Source organism: Piliocolobus tephrosceles, chromosome 1, assembly GCF_002776525.5.
Source record: "Piliocolobus tephrosceles isolate RC106 chromosome 1, ASM277652v3, whole genome shotgun sequence".
Classification (NCBI taxonomy): Eukaryota; Metazoa; Chordata; class Mammalia; order Primates; family Cercopithecidae; genus Piliocolobus; species Piliocolobus tephrosceles.
Window position 1 is genome coordinate 19,253,832 of NC_045434.1, and position 21,657 is coordinate 19,275,488.

General features: G+C 46.6%; 1 long non-coding RNA gene across 1 annotated transcript; it reads right to left on the bottom strand.

Annotated features, from left to right (window-relative positions):
• Positions 1-4,268: 4,268 nt before the first annotated feature.
• LOC111526190 lies at positions 4,269-14,064 on the bottom strand. Its single transcript, XR_002726286.3, has 3 exons — positions 12,662-14,064; positions 11,447-12,003; positions 4,269-4,706 (listed from the first exon to the last, which is right to left on the bottom strand). It is a non-coding gene; the product is annotated as an uncharacterized LOC111526190 (long non-coding RNA).
• Between the last annotated feature and the right edge of the window lie 7,593 nt (positions 14,065-21,657).

Below are 21,657 nucleotides of genomic sequence, written 5' to 3' on the forward strand. Positions count from 1 at the left end.
TTCCTATTGACTCTGGTTTAAACTGATTTATTAAAACGTCTTTTGATGTAGACCAGCAATTTAAGTTTATTTTTCTTTTCTTCTTTTTTTTTTTTTTTTTTGAGACGGAATCTTACTCTGTTGCCCAGGCTGGAGTGCAATGCCATAGTCTCGGCTCACCGCAACCTCTGCCTCTGGGGTTCAAGAGATTCTCCTGCCTCAACTTCCTGAGTAGCTGGGATTATAGGTGCCCGCAACCATTCCTGGCTAATTTTTGTATTTTTAGTAGAGGTTTCTCCATGTTGGCCAGGTTGGTCTCGAACTCCTGACCTCAGCTGATCTGCCTGCCTCGGCCTCCCAAAGTGCTGGGATTACAGGCATGAGCCACCACACCCAGCCTCAAGTTTTCATGATAAATCATTAGCAATGTGATTGCAAGACCCCACTCTTTCCGCTCTTCCCCATTATTTGCCCTCAGAGAATCTATAATGAATTTGACGTGAGGTAAAAGTTGGGGACTGTTGGGACTCATTTGGCCATTTCCCGAATGTTTGCCAGCACGGGGGCGGAAGGAGTGGCCCTGAATCTGGTGTCTCAGCCCTTCTCAAGGTTCCGTGAGCGTGAGAGGAGCAGTTCAGGCCTCAGAGAGATTCTGCCTGAGCTCTGAGCTGCAGGTTTGGGACATGTGGGCCTTGAACAGGTAAGTGAGTGCGTTTAGCAGTGCAAGTGCAAAATACAGGAAAATGGGGCCTTTGGTATTTCTAAAAATAAGTCCAATACGCATTCTAGTGTTTTATTAATATTAACCGCCTGGAGAAGAGGGTGGTTGCTTGGCGGTTCCTGGAATTTGTTTCATCTCTCGAATTCTTGTTTGCATCATGGAACCTGTGTGCTGCTCAGACTATGCTGGCACTCGAGATTACTTGGACACGAAGATGTTGGCCCTCTCAGAAAACGTTGATTTATGATCCTTTTGTTCCTGCCGTTTGATATGAGGGCACGAAGGGAGAACTCACACCGGGAGCTGCATGCACGGCTGGCTGTCTTGGCCTCCCAAGATACAAGTCCCTGAAGCAAATGGACTTAAATCACTTGGTTCTTTTAAACCTCCTTAAGTGTCTTATTGAAGCTGAATTGTGACAGTGATCCTAAGTCACAAAATGACTTTCTGGGGAGATCACTCTCATGCTGCATGGATTTGGTAAGAAAGGAGAGTCTAGGGAGACAGGAAGGGCCCTTAGAGGCAGGGGGCAGGGCCGGCCTCCCTCAGGCCCTCAGATGGGGCAGTGGCCCATGGACCCTGTGCCTCTCAGGCCACACAGGATGAAGGGTAGACAAGAGCCTTGTCATAGTACTCAGTGACGGTTCCTCCGGCTCTGTCTTCTTCTCTCTGTCGGAACTCAGCTCTCCTCCAAAGGAAGTCTGAGAGGCCCCAGGGTAGCTCAGACAGCCTGGAGGATGGTCCCTGAGGCTCCCAGGCACCTGCCAGCCCCCTCCTCACTCCTGCCTGCGTGGGTGTTGTCTGCTTGCACTAAGGGGAGAGCTCGTCCTTGTTGTCTCTTGCAAGATCCACGGCTGCCAATGTCCCAGTGAAGGCTGGGGGTTTCCAACCTGGACCACCTCGGACACCTGTGCCGAGGCCACCTTCTTTTTGTGGCAGATGCAATGCTCTCAGTGTTCTGAGCAGGTATCGGGGAGGGTGGTACATAGCAGGCTGGCCCCCTGTTCTAGGGTGCAAAGGCTAACATCTCTCAGACACCTTTACAACCAAAGATCCAGAGGTGACTTAAAACCACGAATTTGATGACCTCTGAGGGACTTGCATTCTGAGCAGAGTCGAACAGGGACAGAGACAGAGTGTGGGCCCCAGTTTTGCTACTGTGGCTCAAGCATGAGCCTCGTTGCTCTGCAGCCAGACACCTTCACAGTGGAGCTTACTGGCTGTAGCGGGAACAGCTCCTTGTCATTCTTGGAAAACTAGTCCAGGGTTTGCTTCTTCAACTCTCCTACGAATTCTGTTGACCAATTACTGTCCCTGGAGAAATCTCCCTGGGCTTGAATTCGCTGGAGTGGATACTGTGCTGTACAATCCAGCTCTGTCTGATAGAAGGGGCGTGGGGGAATTGTCCCAAAACAGGCATGCAAAATTGTTCATTGGTCATTTTGTTTCATGGCAAGAGAAAGGGGAAACATAAAGTATTAAAGGCTTAGTGTAGACAGACAGGCTGGCAAGCGAGATGCGGAGAGAGTCAGATGCCAGTTGGAAGGTCACAGGAGAACACAGAGCTCCATGTGCCATTGATGTCTGTGAGCAAACCTTGATCCCTGCCCCTCTGGCTCATGCTGGCTCTGAGAGGCTTCTCGCCTGTGAATATCCTTGCTGCCTGTGCCCATGACTTCTACCAGGTGTGGCTGTGTCTTTCCTGCAGGCATTGGGATATTTTCCCTGTTATTAATTAATTTTAATTTTGTTAGACACAAAATTCAAGAGAATGTGACCAGTTGTTGAGAATCTCATCTGTGGCTGAACGAGGTTCTCTCCCAGGTGCTTGACTCCTCTGTTGGCTGATTTATGAAAAGGTGTCCTAATCATGACATCATCAGTTGTTTCGGAGGTTTACATGCATCGAATGGAACCTCCCTCCCAATATTTGTGAGCTCAAGAAAGACTGCAGATGGAAGACTCTCTTCTTTCCCTCCCAGCCTGACCTGGTTCAAGCCTAGGAGTCCACACGCCCGCAGCACGTTCTGTCCTTTGGAAGACAGGCCCAGGGAGAGGGCTGTGTGGCCCTGGAAGCATTGCTAGGTTTGCGGCAGGAGATTCTGGAGTCTGGCCCCAGAAGGGAAGATGCTCTAGGTCCCTTCACTCCCAGACTCCTCCGCCTCCCGGGAGGGCAGCAGCCAGACAGGAGCCCAGGCAGGACCCTTAAAATGTGGGCCCCGAAGCCTGTGGTGGCCAAGGTCTAAGAGTGATGCTGCGAAAAGCCTTCCCTATTAATCAGGACGCTTCCTGTTGCAAGGAAAACTTAAACCCCTCAGACTAGCTTGAAGAAAAGGGAGACTTTGTGACCTCATTTAACTGAGAAAGAAGCGAAGCAGCCTTGGGCAGCTGGACGGAAGGGCTCAGTGAACGTGGTCAGGGCCGTCTCTCACCCTCCCTCAGTCCTGGGTGCAGGTAGGGGGACTCAAGCTCCTCCTAAAGGGGGGCCTCTTTTTTGTGTAGCAGAAAGGCACACATGTCACCTAAGTGTAACAACCCCAGGACAAAGGAATAAGCTTTCACTGTGCACACGGGGTAAACCGCGGGCCTCGAGCCAGTCCCTCACTGTGTCACATGGAGGGTGTGGATCAGCCAGTCTAGGGGCAAGCGTAGGAGTCTTGATGGACAGCCCTACCGGTAACGCACGGATGCAGGAAGAGCAGCTCTCCCAGGGAGGGAGGGTACTGTGACAACGCCGTGTGGGGTGAGGTGAGGGGGCTGGACAGACAGAACAGTGTGCGCCCCCCACTCCCCAGCCCTGCCCAGGGTGGCACCTGCCCTGTCTGGGCTCTCCCCATTCCCTCCTCGGAAGGCATTAGTCATGAATAGCTCTATGTGGAGCAGTCACTGAAGGTCCTATGTCTTTATGCCACAAAGCTTCGATGCTCTCCAGTTTTCATTCTCCATGAAAGTGGGAACCTAAAAATACAGTTGACCCTTGAACTGCGGTTTGAGCTGTGAAAGTCCACTTATACATGGATTTCTTCAGTAAAAGTAACACTGGGTGTGCTCGTCTCTCTGTCTTCCCTTCCACCTCCTACACTTCTTTTGCCTCGGCTACCTCTGAGACTGCAAGACCAACCCCTCTTCCTCCTCCTCCTGCCTCGACTTGAAGACGATGATGAAGATCTTGATGATGATCCACTTCCACTTAATAAACAGGGAATGCATTTTCTCTTCCTTACAATTTTCTTAATAACATTTTCCTATCTCTAGCTCACTTTATTGTAAGCATCCAGTAAACTCATACATATAGCTTACAAAATAGCGGTTAACCTACTGTTTATGTTATCAGTGAAGCTTCCAGTCAACAGTAGGCTCATTGTTAGTTAAGTTTTGGGGGAGTCACAAGTTATATGGGGATTTTGGCTGCACGGGGGTTGGCACCCCTGGCCCTGCTGTTGTCGGAGGGTGAGCTGCATATGAAACCCCGATCCTATGAATTGCTTGCTACCATTAGCCTCCTTCCCTCTCCCCCTCCCTCCCCCTTCTCCCTTCTCTTTCCCTCCCTCTTCCTCTCTCTGCCTGTCTTTCTCCGTCCCTCCTACCCTGCAGATTTACTTAATTTCTTGGTTTGCCAGCTGGATTCACGTGTGAACAGATGTTTTCCTCACTGACTTTGCCTAAGCGCTAAGCCAGCCAACAAGTTACATGCAGCAGGCTAGTAAAAAGTCCACACTAAGTACAAAGCAAAATGAATTGTCTTTGGTATTTCTGCTTGTTTGTTATCGTATTATTTTAAGACATCTTTCTCGTTTCCGCTGCAGGCTGTATTTTTCTTGATTTATAACATTTGAGGGATTTCCTCTGCCCAAGTCCAATACGAGGCTCTAAACCTTCAAATCCAATTACTTCCTAATTGGATTTCTGGGCTTCTTCCTTCATTAGTAAATGAGTTGCCATTTCATCCATAGGGCAAGTCCTTGGCTCTTTGTTGAAAGTGGTTGTTCAATTTTCTTTTCTTGCTCTGGGTAAGAAAAGAGCATATATATCAGGGCTGACTCTGAAATAAAACACCTGCTTCAGTCATCTGTGGGCGAGAAATCCCTTCCTTGTCCTTGGACATTGTCACGAGTGGTGCCAGGCCTGGCTGAGGCTGGCATTGCCCTGTATGCACTGAGTGTGCAGATTCTCCACAGTGGAAGCAGTGGGTACCTTTGAGGCTTGAAGGACATGGTTTAGGGTAGAGAAGAAGGAAACTGCTTTTACAGATGGCAGTTAATATATATCCAAAGCTAACACAGTGTGAAAATACTAATCTGTAAGTCCAGAGTGGTGAGTATCTTGTGTTAATTTTATTCAGATGCACCATGTAAATGTTCCCAGAATCATCTAATGCCATACAGGCCTCCAGTTAGCCTAGTGTTTGACTATGGGCACTAGTACCTGCCATAATTCCTTGTACGTGGGACTGACACATGCATGGCGGGGCGCTTGGCATCCTGGACCCATTGACCCCAGAGGCTACAGGGCTCCTTTCCATGGAAATGTTTCTGCTAATTTCCATAAACGCTATATACATCTCACCTTTTAGACAAGGACCCTGGGGTTGAAAGAATTGAAGTGGCTGTCCAAGAACGAAAGCTTAGGCTGGGTTCCGTGGCTCACGCCTGTAATCCCAGCACTTTGGGAGGCCGAGGTAGGCAGATCACCTGAGGTCAGGAATTCAAGACCAGCCTGGCCAACAAGGTGAAACCCCATCTCTACTGAAAACACAAAGATAAGCCTGGCATGGTGGTACATGTCTGTAGTCCCAGCTACTCAGGAGGCTGAGGCAGGAGAATCGCTTGAACCCAGAAGGCGGAGGTTGCAGTGAGCCGAGATTGCGCCATTGCACTCCAGCCTGGGCAACAGAGTGAGACTGTCTCAAAAACAAACAAACAAACAAACAAACAAACACAACGTGGTAGTGGCCTGACTCCCACCTGATGCTCTTTCTACTTACACTAGGTCAGTGTGCTCAGAGAGCGAGGAGCCCCGCACTAGGCAGAGGGGACAAGAGAGAGTTGTGCTCAGTTTGTTCCGTGGTTGGTGTTGGAGGATTGAGTGTGTGCACTTTCTCTCTTGCACACTCACACACTGACACACTCACAAACCCACGCACCCTATCCACACATGCAATTACTTTTTTCTGAGGACGTCCTTTCTGCATTTCATCTGATGTCCTAGCCCTCCCCAAAGCAGACTTGAGCTTCTAAGGCTCATTGGATCAAACCACAGATTAGTGCACAGGATTTATTCCTCTTCATTTCACAGTTGAAGAAGGAGCTTGGAGACAAGAGTGCGTTTTTTCCCCTTTTTAACCCAACAGAATGGTAGACATAGATTTATTGGTCTATGAGCAACTTCAGGCAGAATCTGGTCATTTTCACGTTTGCGTTTGCTGTGGAGACCACAGCATCTAGCATGCAGTAAAGGCTCCACGAGCATGGGCTGAATGAATAGAGAATGGGCAGGCATCAGGCTGCACTGATTGGCCACGCAGTCTCTCCCAACATAAACATTATGAGGTCACAGTGGCACAAAACATTGCCAGAAGATACAGGGCCCAGATACCTCAAACTTAATGTAGAACAAGTTACATTTCAGGTCTTAGCACTGTGAAAAATGGTCCATTGTTTGAGCTATGAGTGATCAGAGACACTTTCCACATGGGAGTTTCACATCCTGCTTTAGAGAAGGTCAGAGTGCCCTTCCCGTGCCTGCTGCTGCTGCTGTTATTTTTTGTGTCTTTGACTCAAAACTATCAACATGCCAACGTGGTGTATTTTGAGGTGGTGTGTTCTGGACACCATCATTGTCTAATTTAATTCCCCTAACAACTGCAGGAGGTCGCTGTTTGCATTTGCTGATGTGAAAACAGGCTCAGAGAAGTTATAAAATGTACTAATCTCTTACAGCAGCTAAGGGGACTTCCTTCCCTCTGTCCCTTTTTCTTCCTCCTGGGATCTAGAGACACAGAGGGAATGCAGTAAGGGTGTGAGAGGAACGGAATGCTCCTTGGGGATATTGGTAAACAAAACACACCTGCTCTGATGGGAGTTTCCCTCTGGTCGGAGACAGGCACCCCAAGGCAGATCTGGCCCTTGGGTGGCCCCGGCCCTGGGCCCTGGGCGCTCAATGGGTCCACAGAAGTTTGATCTTGATGCTTTCGTTTTCCCTCTGCTCCTCTCTTGCCCTTGCATCTCTGCTTTTTCCTTTCCATCTGTTAACAATCTGGAGTGCACACCCTGATTGAGGATTTGCACCGAGGTGAGGAGTTCACCCTCACTTCAACTTCTGCAATGACTTCTTGGTTGGCCCCTGGCCCTATTCTCTCTGGCCCCAGTCCAGCCTCTGCTGTAGGTCCTATCTTTAGTTCCTGAACACATTTTCCAAGTCTAGACTCCCCTGGTAGGGCTGCAAGACCATCCACGATCTTGTCATTCCCAATACATTTAGCTTCATCTTCCTTCCTCTGCAAGTTGACCCCTGCTGGCTAACAAGGATGCCCTTCCTTCTCTCCAACACAGATCCTAGGCTCATTCAAACTCCTGCCTTTCCATTCATTTTTTTTTTGAGACAGAGTCTCGCTCTGTCGCCCGGGCTGGAGTGCAGTGGCCGGATCTCAGCTCACTGCAAGCTCCGCCTCCCGGGTTCACGCCATTCTCCTGCTTCAGCCTCCCGAGTAGCTGGGACTACAGGTGCCCGCCACCACACCTGGCTAATTTTTTGTATTTTTAGTAGAGACGGGGTTTCACCGTGTTAGCCAGGATGGTCTCCATCTGCTGACCTTGTGATCCGCCCGCCTCGGCCTCCAAAAGCGCTGGGACCACAGGCGTGAGCCACCACGCCCGGGCCCATTCATCTTTTTTAAAAGCACTGCTCTTCCTCCTCCTACCCATCTAAATTTTGTTAGGACCACGGGCTTTGAGGTTAAAGAGATCTGTGTTAAAATTATGTCAGTATCACTTGACTGGCTGTATATGACCTTCGGAGTCAGAGTTTCCTAATGTAAAAGGAAAATGGTAACAGCAATTGCAATAGTGTTGGCAGAGGAGTGACATCTGAAGAGCCCCCTGCGAAGCATGAGCACAGGTGCGGGCCAATGGGAAGACCCAAGTCAGGGTCACTGTTATCCTGTGTTCCTTAAGGTCCAGCTCCAGACCTGCCTTATTATAAGGCTTCTTCGACTTTTCTAGCAGCAGTCAAGTTCAATTGCATTGAGGACACCAAATTTGGTCCTGAATTATTTTTCATGTGGTGAATGGATGAGACGTATTTCTCAAACTAGATTGTACACTTACAGGCATAGACTGTGGTTTTTCTTTTTTCTTATTTTTTTGAGACAGAGTCTCACTTTGTCACCCAGGCTGGAGTGCAACAGTGACATCTCAGTTCACTGAAACCTCCACTTCCTGGGTTCAAGCGATCTTCTCACCTCAGCTTCCTGAGTAGCTGGGACTACAGGCATATGTCACCACACTGACTAATTTTTTGTATTTATTTTTATTTTTGTAGAGATGGGGTCTTTCTGTGTTCCCCAGGCTGGTCTTGATCCACCTGCCTTGTGCTGGGATTACAGGCGTGAGCCACCACGTCTGACTGGTTTCTTCTAGTTCCTTTCGTAGACCTATAGCACTTACAAATTTTTATGGTCAGAGGTAAGGAGAACATGGGGAATTTTCTTTATCCACAGTGAGTTCATGTCCTCTGAATTTAGGCTCCTCAAAGCACTGTGGCTCCCATAAGATTTGGGACTGGAGCCACTCAGCTGGAGAGCAGACACCCAGAGCTGGATCTGCACCGAGCAGACCTGTGGCCAGTGTAGGGGTCGCTGTGTCCTAGGTCCCAGTCACTTACCTGTAGGCACCTGGCATCATATCGGCTTGCTGGGTGACAGGGGCTACACAACTGTGGTCCCCGGGGGCCAGACAGCCTCCTGCTTTGCACGTCTTCAGAGGCAACAAATTGGAACAAGAAAAGAGGGCTTTTTTTTTCATGAAACAGGCATGTGTTCTGTTTAATGAGGGGAATTCAAGACTCAAGCTGGGGAGAGTACGTGAACTGACTTCTTGACAATGTAATTATAACTCATTTTTCACTACTAAATTGAAATCACTTAGCCATGCATTGGCCCAGTTTCCATGCGCGTAAGGGAGCGGCAGCCTGCCTCTGCCTGCCAGCAGAAGATATGAGGCTGTCTTTGATGCTGGAGCACCACGGGGGCACACTGGTGTTGGAGAGCCTGCCTGCATTAAGAATATTCCTCAGAAATGGCGTACAATTGGTTTTTATAAATATTTACATTTGGTTGACATCTTATCAGAACCTCTGCATTTCTGACTGATCTCGGAGTGCCCCTGAGTGCTGCCTCTTTTAATTTCCTAAGCAGTTGTGCTTGCTTTGGCAGCACATATATTAATTTCCTAAGCAATTAATTGCCTGTAAACTGTAAAAGAAGAAGGCTTCCTAGTTGAGGCAATAAGCTATTTTAAGTGAATCCTTTTGCAAAGCAAGCAAAAACTCCTTTTGTAGTGAAGAAAATCTCCCTTAATTGATCCCTGTGGTAAATGAGGTTTCCCTTGATGTCTATAATTTTTTTTTTTTTTTTCAGATGGAGTCTCGCTCTGTCGCCAGGCTGGAGTGCAGTGGCGCGATCTCAGCTTACTGTAACCTCCATCTCCCGGGTTCAAGCGATTCTCCTGCCTCAGCCTCCCAAGTAACTGGGACTACAGGCGCCCGCCACCTCGCCCAGCTAATTTTTGTATTTTTGGCAGAGACGGGGGTGTCACCATGTTGGCCAGGATGATCTCGATCTCCTGACCTCCTGATCCGCCCGCCTTGGCCTCCCAAAGTGCTGGGATTACAGGCGTGAGCCACCGCGCCCAGCCTACAATCTTTAATGCTGTGGAATTCATGCCTCATCTACCTGGTTCCTGAGGAGGCAGACACCTGGGGGCAAAGCAGGGCACTGGGAAAGTAGCAGTACTTCCTGCTCTCAGATAATCTGCTTGGGAGTCCTGGGGGGTAGGTATTATTATCACCATTTTGCAGATGAAAACAATGCAGCTCAGAAGAGGTTAAGTACATGTCTGAGGTCACACAACAGGTCAGGGTTGTGCCAGGAGTCAGTCTGAGGCCACCGTGACATCCAGACTGGAAGAAGGCCCCCAAGCGCTCAAAGCCCTCCTCCTGGCGCCCGGGTCTTTCCGTGAGAAACAACCTTAAAGGGCGACTTTGTCTTTGGATTTCTAAGCCACACTCACTTTTAGCTCCTTGAAGCCCTTCTCAGCGTTAAGTCCTCTTATCCTTCAAAACAGGTAGATAGAGCTGGGTACAGTAGCTCAGGCCTGTCATCCTAGTGACTTGGGAGGTGGAGGCAGGAAGATCACTTGAGCCCAGGAGTTGGAGGCCAGTCTGGGGCATAGCAAAACCTCATCTCTAAGGAAATTAAAACACGTAGCTGGGCATGGTGGCACATGCCTATAGTCCCAGCTATTTAGCAGGCTTAGGCAGGAGGATTGCTGGAACCCAGGAGTTTGAGGCTGCAGTGAGCCATGACTGCACTGTTGCACTCCAGCCTAGATGACAGAATGAGACTCAACTCAAAAAAAGAAAACGAAAAAGAAAAAGAAAGGAGATGGGTTTTCTCTGGATGAATGTGCTGGGGTGGTTCCACTGTGGCATGCAGGACTGTGGCTCAGGGTTTCTCTCCTGCCCTCTTTGATGCCTGGGAACTGTGCCGAGTCACCTTGACCCATTTTAACCAGCAGCTCAGGTTAAAGTTCTTAATGATCAGGAGATATACACACACACACACATATATATATACACATACATATATATATACACACACATCTATCTATCTATCTCTCTATATCTTGCATTTTACAAATGCTTTAAATCCAGTCATAAAAAATAAGCTTCAAATTTACAAAAACCAAGATAGTAAAAACTGATGGGATGGGAATTATATTTCCATGTTCAAAATGCTAACTTAACAAAACATTTCCTTTAGCATTCATTTAACTACCTAAATGTTTGCACTGTGGTTATGTTTCTAACATTGGAATTAGGCCAGGCGTGGTGGCTGACATCTGTAATTCCAGCACTTTGGGAGGCCAAGGTGGGCAGATCACCTGAGGTCAGGAGTTTGAGACCAGCCTGGCCAAGGTGGCAAAATTCCATCTTACTAAAAATACAAAAATTGGCTGGGTGTAATGGTGGGTGCCTGTAATCCCAGCTACTTGGGAGGCTGAGGCAGGGAGAATTGCTTGAACCCGGGAGGTGGAGGTTGCAGTGAGCTGACATCATGCCATTGCACTCCAGCCTGGGTGATCTCAAAAAAAAAAAAAAAAAAAAAAAAAAAGTGGGATTAAGTTTTTATTCAAATATGTTTTATTAGATGTAATTTATCTGGCATCAAACTCTTGTATAAATACCAGCATAGCCAGCCCAGATCTTTCTAAACTATGTTGTGTGCAGCATTAGCATCCTGAGATATTATTGAGGCACTCTTTGGAAAAAAATGTAATATAACCAGAGCATTTGTGAATCAGTGAGTCACAAAAAGTTAAATACTTAATTTTTTTTTTTTTTGTTACTGCAGGACTCCCTCTAAGATTAAAATATGCTACTATATATTTGTATTAGGTATCTATTTTTATGTAACATTATCCCAAAACTCAGTGGCTAAAAATGGCAATAAATATTGATACTACTCACAATTTCTGTGGGTCAGGAGTGTGTGAGCAGCTTGGTCGGGTTGTTCAGGCTCGTGGTCTTTCCTGAGGTTGCAGCTGAGATGTTGGCTGGTACTGCACTATCTGAAGGTTGGACTGGGGCTGGAGGATCCACTTTCAAGATGCCAAGGTTTTTGGTGGGAGCCCTCGGCTCTTCTCTATGGGCCCTTCTTGACAGGGCTGCTTGAGGATACTCGTGGTATGCAGGCCAGCCTCTCCCAGAGAACAGGGCAGAAGCTGCAATGCCCCACAGGAGGGAGACTTGGAAGTCAGACATCACTGCCCCTGCCATATGGCCTTAGTCCATTTGTGTTGCTATAAAGGAATACTTGAGGCTGGGAAATTTATAAGAAGAAGATGTTGATTTGGCTTATGGTTCTGCAGGCTCCACAGGATGGTGCCAGCATCTGCTTTGGTGAGGGCCTCAGATGTTTCCACTCATGGAGAAGGTGAAGGGGAGTAGGCATCGCATGGTGAGAGAGGAAGCAAGAGAGAGGAGAAACCAGTTTCCATGGGAACAAACGTGGGCATTCACTCACTCTGTGAAAAAGGCACCAAGCCATGAGGGATCCATCCCGGTGACCCAAACACCTCCCACCAGGTCCCACCTCCAACAATGGGGAGTCAAATTTCAACATGAGATTTGGAGGGGACAAATATTCAAACAGTATCACATAATTTGTCAGTCACACTTGCCAGCCCTGAAATGATGTGAGAAGGGGACTCTACAAGGGTATGAGGACACAGAGGCAAGATCTTTGGGGGCCACATGGAGGCTGGAAATCATGACATCGTTCAACCTTAAGTAGAGGTTATGATGTAATTTTCCCCAAACTCACTTTACTTCAGATTGTCACAAAATCCCTTTGTTTTCCAATTCCTGGTGTGTGTCGACCCCCACTGTTCTAGTCCAGGTTGCTCAATTCAACCCGTAGCTTGGGGTGAGCCACTGCCTACTACCCTGCATGGTGTCAGGAGACTTCTTTGTATTATGTTGTGTGTGTGTGTGTGCATGTGGGGGTGTGTGGAGTGCACGGTGCAGGCTGGTGAGGGATGAGAACTCTAGGGGCACACCCTGAGGGCAAGGAGCTCCTGAGCACTTAAACTGCACCCTCACCCTCCAGGGAGTTCTTTCCTCATTGCAGGGCTGCCTTAATGTCCACCCTCGACCACTCTCTCCCTTGTGGTCACTGAGTACCCTAGAATTGGAGCTTCTCTCCACTTCTTGATTTCTTCCTTGCCTTCAGCCACTTTGCGCCTGGGTCCACCATTTCTCCTTCATATGAAAGCTGTCTTCCTGGCTTTTTTTTTTTTTTTTTTTTTTCTTCATAAGAAGCTATGATGGTCAAAGAAATAACTTTTAGAACAGGATTCTAAAGCCTGGTGTGGCGGCATATACCTGTAATCTCAGCACTTTGGGAGATTGACGCAGAAGGATTGTCGTTAATGGCAAAATAAGTTAGTTCTTCTTTCTTTGCTGTCAAGAAGACTCTCCCCACAAACATAACTGCCTGGTCAGCACTTCTTGGGGAAGGTCTTTCTTTCTTCCTGCCCATCCCAGAATGGGTTAAATCTAAGGCAGGATAAACGAGACAGAAAGGACTGGCGTTTTCACATCAGGTTAGGCTGAGCATTGCCCTTCTACACTGGAATGCTGCTTTGATAATAGGCCTGTCTGTGTGCATCCCCTCCTGGGGAAGAACTGCAGCTTTCTAGTAATCAAGCTTTCTGAAGTGCTCTTACCCTCATCCCAAGAAATCATGTCTTTCCTGCTTCACTTTAGCAGTGACCTTCGCACCACCTCTGCACACCCTTTATAACTGCAACTGCCTTGCATATTTCTGCTCTAAACTTGGATCAGCATGTGCCTGCTGCCCCTGTCCTAGAGCAAGCGTGAGGTCAATGAATGAGCATCTGAAACTGTGGTCTGGATGTATGGAGGTTGGCAGGCAGGCGTCCTGAGGCAGCTGGTCCCAGGGGCTGGAAACGTGGCGTGCCAACTCCCTGTTTTTCCAGGAACTTGCAGAGTGCATAGGGGAAGGCCCATAAACTGCTCAGTATTGCAAGTTACCCCACACTACAATGGAGAAGGAAATACAATTATATTATTGTGGTCATCACTGAGCGTGTGAGGTGGTGGTGAGTGAGCATCTTTGCAAAGCAGAGCCACGCAGGCAGTGTTAGAGTCTCGCTCTCTCAGATGATTTACGTTTCCATCCACCTCACTTAACGTGGCCTCCTGGGCAAAGCTTACTCATTTGCGGATGTCTTTTTTCTTGTGTCATTTCCTTCCTTCTCTGAAGAGCAGATTTCCATCTGGATGTCTGGTAAGCGGGAAAAGGGAAAATAGTTCCTGGACAGGGTGGTTTTGGAAGTTAAGAGTTCCCTCCTCTGTACTGTCAATCTTCAGATCTAAAGGACGTCACTCTTCTCCCTCCACACAATTGGTGATAAGCACCAGTGTTGTTATGACAAGGAAAAAAGGGTGGTTTCTAATTTTGGGAGAAAGAATGAAGACTGACCTTGTCAACAAAATGCTTATTAGGGAGTTTTAAACTCTTTTGTCAAAGATCTGGCTTCCCAACTAGAGGGCTGCCCTCACCCTCCTCCAGTAAATCTGTTGATATTTTCACGTGTTGATACATTTTCCTACAGTGCTGTGCCATGATTTTCCCCTTCATTGTCTCTTGGAGATAGTTAGTATGCTTTTCCTGAGTGAAGGATGAAACTCCTGAGGCCGGGAAGCAAGAGTTTAAGTAAATTGCCCTAAAAGAGTCTTCCCTAGCTTACTGTGGTGCACCAATGCCTCACTGCTGAAAGCAGCTTCCCGTGAAACTCAGGGACGGTTGAATGGGAAACACCCAGAATGCCATCAGCCCACTCTGCTTCTGGAGCTCGGACCATAAAAGAAGAAGAATCAAATAGATTCCAGGGCTTGGGAGGAGGCACATAACTTTCTGGTAGCAATACGAATTTTGGAATGCAAGTGTATTAAAAAAAAAAAAAAAAAAAGGAATACTCTTTATTCCAATGCCAAACCAGTTGTTGGAACTGGTTTGCTCCCAGATTTGCAGAACAGCAGCTACCCAGGCCCCAGGTAGATGGTTGGAGGGAGTGGTGTGGGGCAGAGTGACTCCTGCATTACTTGAGTTGCCTGGGTCAAGTATACAGGTCTGCAGGCCACTAACCCCCAATCTAAGTTAGTGAAATGTCTTAAAACATCTGTGCCCCCTTGCCAGAGCCACTGGGTGTCCAGGATGCACCTGCAGAGTGGCTTGTCGGGAAGGTTACGCCTGTCTCTTTGTCTGGGCGGCATGCCCCATCTCTAGGTCCTGCCGCTACCTCTCACCCTACCTGCCTTTTGCATGCATCACTCTGTGTTACGGTTGTCTGTCTCTCTTACCACATTATAACTGGCTTTAGTGCAGGAAATGTGTGTGCGTGTTTATCTCTGTGTCCGTGGTGTTTAAAACAGAACCTGGCATCTGGTAGGGATCCAAAATATGTTCTCCGATAGAATGAGGGAACAAACCTTTGTCCTGTAGCAGAAAAGCAGCAGGTGTCACTGTCCCCATGAACTCAGAAGGGTTCAGCCAGAACCCCTCCTGAATTTTAGAAAGACCTGGGACCCAGTAGCAGGTCCATGCGCTGCATGGCATGAAGTCAGTAGGAGCTGGTGGGAGGACGGAAGGGGGAGAAGGAGATAAATAAATAGGGGTAGCAGAGAAGTCCTCAGTTCGTCAGGAAAATCTTTATCCATGAGTTCGGTAAACATTTCTTTTTTTCCCTGGAATTCCAGTTGTAATAAGTTGCCAGGGACTGTTGCAAGTGAGTGATTATTGAGGATAAAGGACTATTAGGGCTTCTTGCAGAAGCAGAAATTATTTCCTCCTGGCTGTCTATCCCAGTTTATCAATGAAACCAACAGTAGGAAGGTGGCTGCTGGGGTAGTGGGAGGCTCCAGGGGAAGCAGTCAAACCATTCCTTGGCATAGTCAGGGTCATAGATGCTGGAATCGCTACTGAGCACATGCTCCCACTTGGTTCAAATCTTTTCTGTGCAAGATTGTTTTTGCAGAGCAGGGAAATTGATAAGAAAACCAGCTCATATTAGGCATTTAGCAAAAGAAGGAAGGAAGATGACTTCCAGGTCTCAGCTGATTCAAGATCACCTCTAACACCAGTGCCCGTTCTGCACTGTTTTTAGGAGTGAAACTTCTTTGTTAAACAAGATCTGATATTGCATCCTAACATAGAAAACGATGTATGGGGGGTTGCTCTGGTGGAGTGAGAGTGGGATCCAGGGACCCACCCTTGGTCTCAGTCCTCCTCCCTCACCACCAGTCCCTCTAGCAGCCAGCTGACCCAGGAGCTCGGCTGGAGACCCACTGCCCAACCCTGCCCATTGGCCTCCCTCCCTCCAACTTTTCTTTTATTTGTATAGAGATGGATTCTTGCTATGTTGCCCAGACTGGTCTCAAACTCCTGGCCTCAAGCAATCCTCCCACCTCGGCCTTCCAAAATGTTGGGATTACAGGCATGAGCCACCGTACCTGGCCAGAAAGCTTTTCTTGTTAAACCAGTTAGTGGGTACCTATGGTTCCTTGGTATTTTTCTTCGTGTAGTCTGGTTAACAGACTTTTCCTCCTGTACTTCTCAGCATGAAATGGTAAACCTACAACCTTGGGAAGACAGTACTTTTTCCAGGGTGGCTGCTATTTAGCTCTGGGTTTTAGAGCTGTGGGTGGAGGGTGGAGAGGAAGAGAATGATACTGAGGAAGAGACAGGAAACCATCACGGAGAGACTTCTGATTGGCGCAGGCAGGTCCTCCAGGGAGCCATCGGCAGTAGGATGTACTTCCCCCTTTCGGCGCCAGCAAGGTCTGTAAATCTCTTTCTACCATGCTGTGTGTCAGCCACAGCGTTTTCTCCAGCAGTGATTGTGTCATTGGGGATTCACAGAAATGCACGCTCAGAGGAGCCCAGAGCATTTAGCTTCCAGGACTGTCGTCATTTGCACAGGTGCAGGACCACCAGCAGTCAGACTGTGCTCCTGCTTTGATGATGTAGTGTGGTTATGAAGGAAAGTTCTGTACTTCCACGGCTGAATTCTGAGCTAAAACAATGGAGAACTTACCAGTCTCTGCAGCCAGCCTGACCCTGGACATAGGAGATGATCCCAACTAGATAGAGGACAGGCCCGTCTTGTTTTATTGTGCTTTGCTTTATTGTGGTTGGTAGATACTGTGTCTTTTACAAACTGAAGGTTTGTGGCGACCCTGAGTTGGGCAAGTCTATTGATGCTGTTTTTCTAACCGCATGTGCTCACTTCATGTCTCTGTGTCACATTTTGGTGACTCTCCCAAATTTTGTCATTAGTATTATATCTGTTACAGTGCTCTGTGATCAGTGGTCTTTGATGTTACTATTGTAATTGTTTCATGGCACCACAAACCATGTCCATATAAGACAGGGAACTTAATCACCATGTATGTGTGTTCTGAGCGCTCCACCCACCAGCCATTCCCTCATCTCTCTTCCTTTCCTTGGGCTTCCCTATTCCCTGAGATACAACACAATTGAAATTAGGGCAATTAATAATTCTATTAGTGGTTTCTAAGTGTTCAAATGAATGGAAGTTGCACGTTTCTGACTTTAAATTAAAAATTAGAAATAATGAAGTTTAGCATGTCAAAAGCCTAGAGAGGCCAAAAACTAGGCCTCTTGTGCCAGTCAGGCTGTGAATGTAAAGAAAAAGTTCTTCAAGGAAATTAAACTACTCCAGTGAACATACAAATGATAAGAAAGTAAAACAGCTTTCTTGCTGATACAAAGAAGTTTGAGTGGTTTGATAGAAGAGCAAACCAGCCACTACATTTCCTTAAGCCAAAGCCTAACCCAGAACAAGGTCCCAACTCTCTTCAAATCTATGAAGCTGAAAGAGGTGAGGAAGCTGAAGAAGAAAAGATGGGAACTAGCAGAGGTTGGCTCATGGGGTTTAAGGAAACAAGACACCTTCATAAGATGAAAGTACAGGGTGAAGCAGCAAGTGCTGATGTGGAAGCTGCAGCAGTTATTCAGAAGAGCTAGCTAAGATATTTGATGAAGGTGGCTACGCTAAACAGCGTATTTTCAACATATATTAAGCACCCTAATTATGTTAGAATAAAATGTCATCTGAAGTGTTCATAGCTATAGAGAAGTCAGTGTCTGGCTTCAGAGCTTCAAAGGACTGGCTGACTCTCTTGTTAGGGGCTAATGCAACTGGTGACTTTAAGTTGAAGGCAATGCTCATTTACCATTCTGAAAATCCTAGGGCCCTTAAACATTATGCAAAATTGACTCTGCCTATCAGTGGAACAACAAAGCCTGGATGATAGCACATCTGTTTACAGCATGGTATACTGAATACTTTAAGTCTGCTGTTGAGACCTACTGCTCAGAAAAAAAGATCCTTTCAAAATATTACTATTCATTGGCAATATGCCTAGTCACCCAGGAGCTCTGATGGAGATGATGTTTTCATGCCAGCTAACATAATATTCATTCTGTAGTCCATGGATCAAAGGAGTCATTTTGAACTTCAAGTCTTATTATTTAAGAAATATATTTTGTAAGGCAAAAGCTGATATAGATAATGACTCATTTGATTGATACAGGCAAAGTAAACCGAAAACCTTCTGGAAGGGATTCTGCGTTGTAGATGCCATTATGAACATTTGTTTTCACAGTTAAGACATATGAGAGAAAAAAAAAATTTGTGATTCACAGAAGGAGGTTAAAATATCAGCATTAAAAGGAGTTTGGAAGAAGTTGATGCCAATCCTCATGGATGACTTTGAGCCTTCAAGACTTTCATGGAGGAAATGACTGCAGATGTGGAAATAACAGAAGAGCTAGAGTTAGAAGTAGAGACCAAAGATGTGATTATATTCCTGCAACCTCATGATAAACGTTCAGTGGGTGAGGAGTTATTTCTTATGGAGGAGCAAAGAAAGTGGTTTCTTGAGATGAAATCTACTCCCAGTGAAGATGCTGTGAACATTGTTGCAACTACAACAAAGGAATCAGAATATTATGTAAACTTAATTGGTAAGGTAGCTGCAGCGTTTGAAAGGATTGTCTACAATTTTGCAAGAAGTTCTACTGTGAGTAAAATGGTATCCAACAGCATCACATGCCACAGAGAACTCTTTCATGAAAAGAAGAGTCTATCAAAGTGGCAACCTTCATTTTTGTCTTATGTTGAGAAATTGCCACAGTCACCCCAGCCTTCACCAACCACCACCTGATCTGTCAGCAGCCATCAACATCCAGGCAAGACCCTCCACCAGCAAAAAGATTATGACTTGCTAAAGGCTCAGATGACCATTAGTATTTTTTTTTTTTTTGAGACAGAGTCTTGCTCTGTTGCCCAGGCTGGAGTGCAGTGGCATGATCTCGGCTCACTGCAACCTCTGCCTCCCTGGTCCAAGCAATTCTCTGCCTCGGCCTCCCGAGTAGCTGGGATTACAGGCACCCACCACCACACCTGGCTAATTTTTTTGTATTCTTAGTAGAGACGGAGTTGCACCATCTTGACCAGGCTGGTCTTGAGCTCCTGACCTCGTGATCTACCCACTCCCAAAGTGCTGGGATTACAGGAATGAGCCACCTATACTGCTATTTTTTAGCAATAAAGTTTTTGTTGTTGTTACTTGTTTTTTTAAGAGTTTAAGTCTTGCTCTGTCACCCAGGCTGGAGTGCAGTGGCATGATTATAGCTCAGTGCAGCCTTGAACTTCTGGGCTCAAGTGATCCTCCCGCCTCAACTTCCTGAGTAGCTAGGACTATAGATGTGCACCACCACGCCTGGCTAATATTAATTTTTTTTTTTTTTTTGAAACAGCATCTCACTGTGTTGCCCAATCTGTCTCTGATTCCTGGCCTCAAGCAATCCTCTCACTTCAGCTTCCCAAATTGCTAGGATTACTGATGTGAGTCACCACACCCAGCAGGTATTTTCTAATTAAGATGTTTCCATCTTTTTTATTAGATGCAGTGCTACTGTACACTTGATAGACTACAGTATAGTATAAACATAACTTTTCTATGCACTGGGAAACTAATACACAGTTGGTGACTCACTTTATTGTGGTATTCTCTTTATTGCAGTGGTCTGGAACTGAACATGCACGATCTCTGAGGTAGGCCTGGGTGGGGATATCTCGCAAGACAGAACTGATCTCCTGTTTAAAGGCATCCTCAAAGCTCCTATTTTTATACTTGGATCGTGCTTTGGACGTGTCAGAGATCAATTTGACCTGTCAGAATGAAGACAGGTGTGTTGTTGACCCTGAGCTGAAATGCCTCCTTCCCACTTTTAGGCCCAGAGGATGTGGACTATAAGTGAAGAGATACCCTAACCCTTCCGCAGTGCTGTACCCAGGTCTTTTGCCTCTGTGCTCCTCAGTCTTTCTGGGGAGGAATGACATGGCTGCTAAGGCCCCTTCCCTTCAGGCCTTCTCTGGCTCTGAAGGCCGAGAACTTTGGAAGGAAGTTGAGCACCAGGGATCCAGAGCCTGCCTTCTTCGGGGGGGCTCATTGTCCTCCTGCGAAGCCAGATGGTTCACATGATGGGGAGAGCGGCTGAGACGGTACACGCGACACGGGGGGTGGTCGCCAGCCGTCTCAACATGAGGGGAAGGCTGCGGGTGTTGACTTGTCCTTTTTCAAATTAACTTTGTATTTTTTATTATTATGGGCACATAACAGTTACTTGTATTCATGGGGTACCTGTGGTGCTTTGATACAGGCATGCAATGTACAGTGGTCAAATCAGGGTAATTGGAGTATCCATCACCTGAAGAATTCATCATTTCTGTGTGTTAGGATATTCTAATTTCACTCTTTTAGTTATTTTAGAAGATATTTTAGTTACCTATGGTCACTCTACTGTGGTACTGAATACTACTAGATCTTACTAATTCTATCTAACTGTAGTTTTGTACTCATTAACCATCCCCACTTATTCCGCCTGCCCCCCACTACTACCCTTCCTAGCCCGTGGGAACCATCATTCTCCTCTATCTCCATGAGTTCAAGTTTTAAAGTTTTTATCTCCACATAAGTGAGAAAATGCAAAATTTGTCTTTCTGTGCCTTGCTTATTTCACTTAATATGACTTGTCTTTTCTCCTTAAAATCTCTCAGAGCCAGAGAACTTCTAGGGATGGCAGGAACCTTGGGGACTATCTAGTCTAGTGGCACCAAAACTTAGTAATGTGCCAGAATCATTACCTGTGGGCTTTATAAAGGTGGATTTCTTAGGAAGCAGAGTTCCGGGGATAAAGCCTGGTTCTGAGGGCTGAGCCAGGGTGGCCCTGGGCCAGCTGAGCCACTTGGACACCATGGGATTGAGGTGCTCAAAGGCACATCAGAGTCTTTACAGCCAGAGTGGATTTACCACTTGCCAGCTAGAACCTAAGACAAGACACTTAGCCGCATGTCCTCATCTATGAAATAGGGAGAACAGCACTTCACACTTCACAGGGCTGTGAAGATGCTGTGTGCATGATACTTTGTGTGATACTATTTGAGATACTCTGCATGATACTATGTGTGGGATATTAGGTATGAGAGAATATGTGTAACACTGTGAGACACTCTGTATGTTACCATATGTGAGATAGATACTAAGTGAGATACTATGTGAAATAGTCTGTGTGATACTATATGTGTGATACAGTGTGTGAGATATTATGTGTGATGCTGTGTATGAGATACTCTGTGTAATACCGTGTGTGCTACTGTGTGTGATGCTGTATGTGAGGTACTCTGTGATATTCTGTGTGATGCTGTGTGTGTGATACTCTGTGTGATGCTGTATATGAGTTACTCTGTGATACTGTGTGTGAAATACTCTGTGATACTGTGTGATGCTGTGTATGAGATACTCTGGGATACTGTGTATGATGCTGTGTGTGGGATACTCTGGGATACTGTGTGTGATGCTGTGTTTGAGTTACTCTGTGATACTGCATGTGAGATACTCTGTGATACGGTGTGTGATATTCTGTGTGAGATACTCTGTGATAGTGTGTGTGATGCTGTGTATGAGATACTCTGTGATACCATGTGTGATAATCTGGTGAGTTACTCTGTGATACCATGTGTGATACTCTGGTGAGATACTCTGTGATACTGTGTGTGATGCTG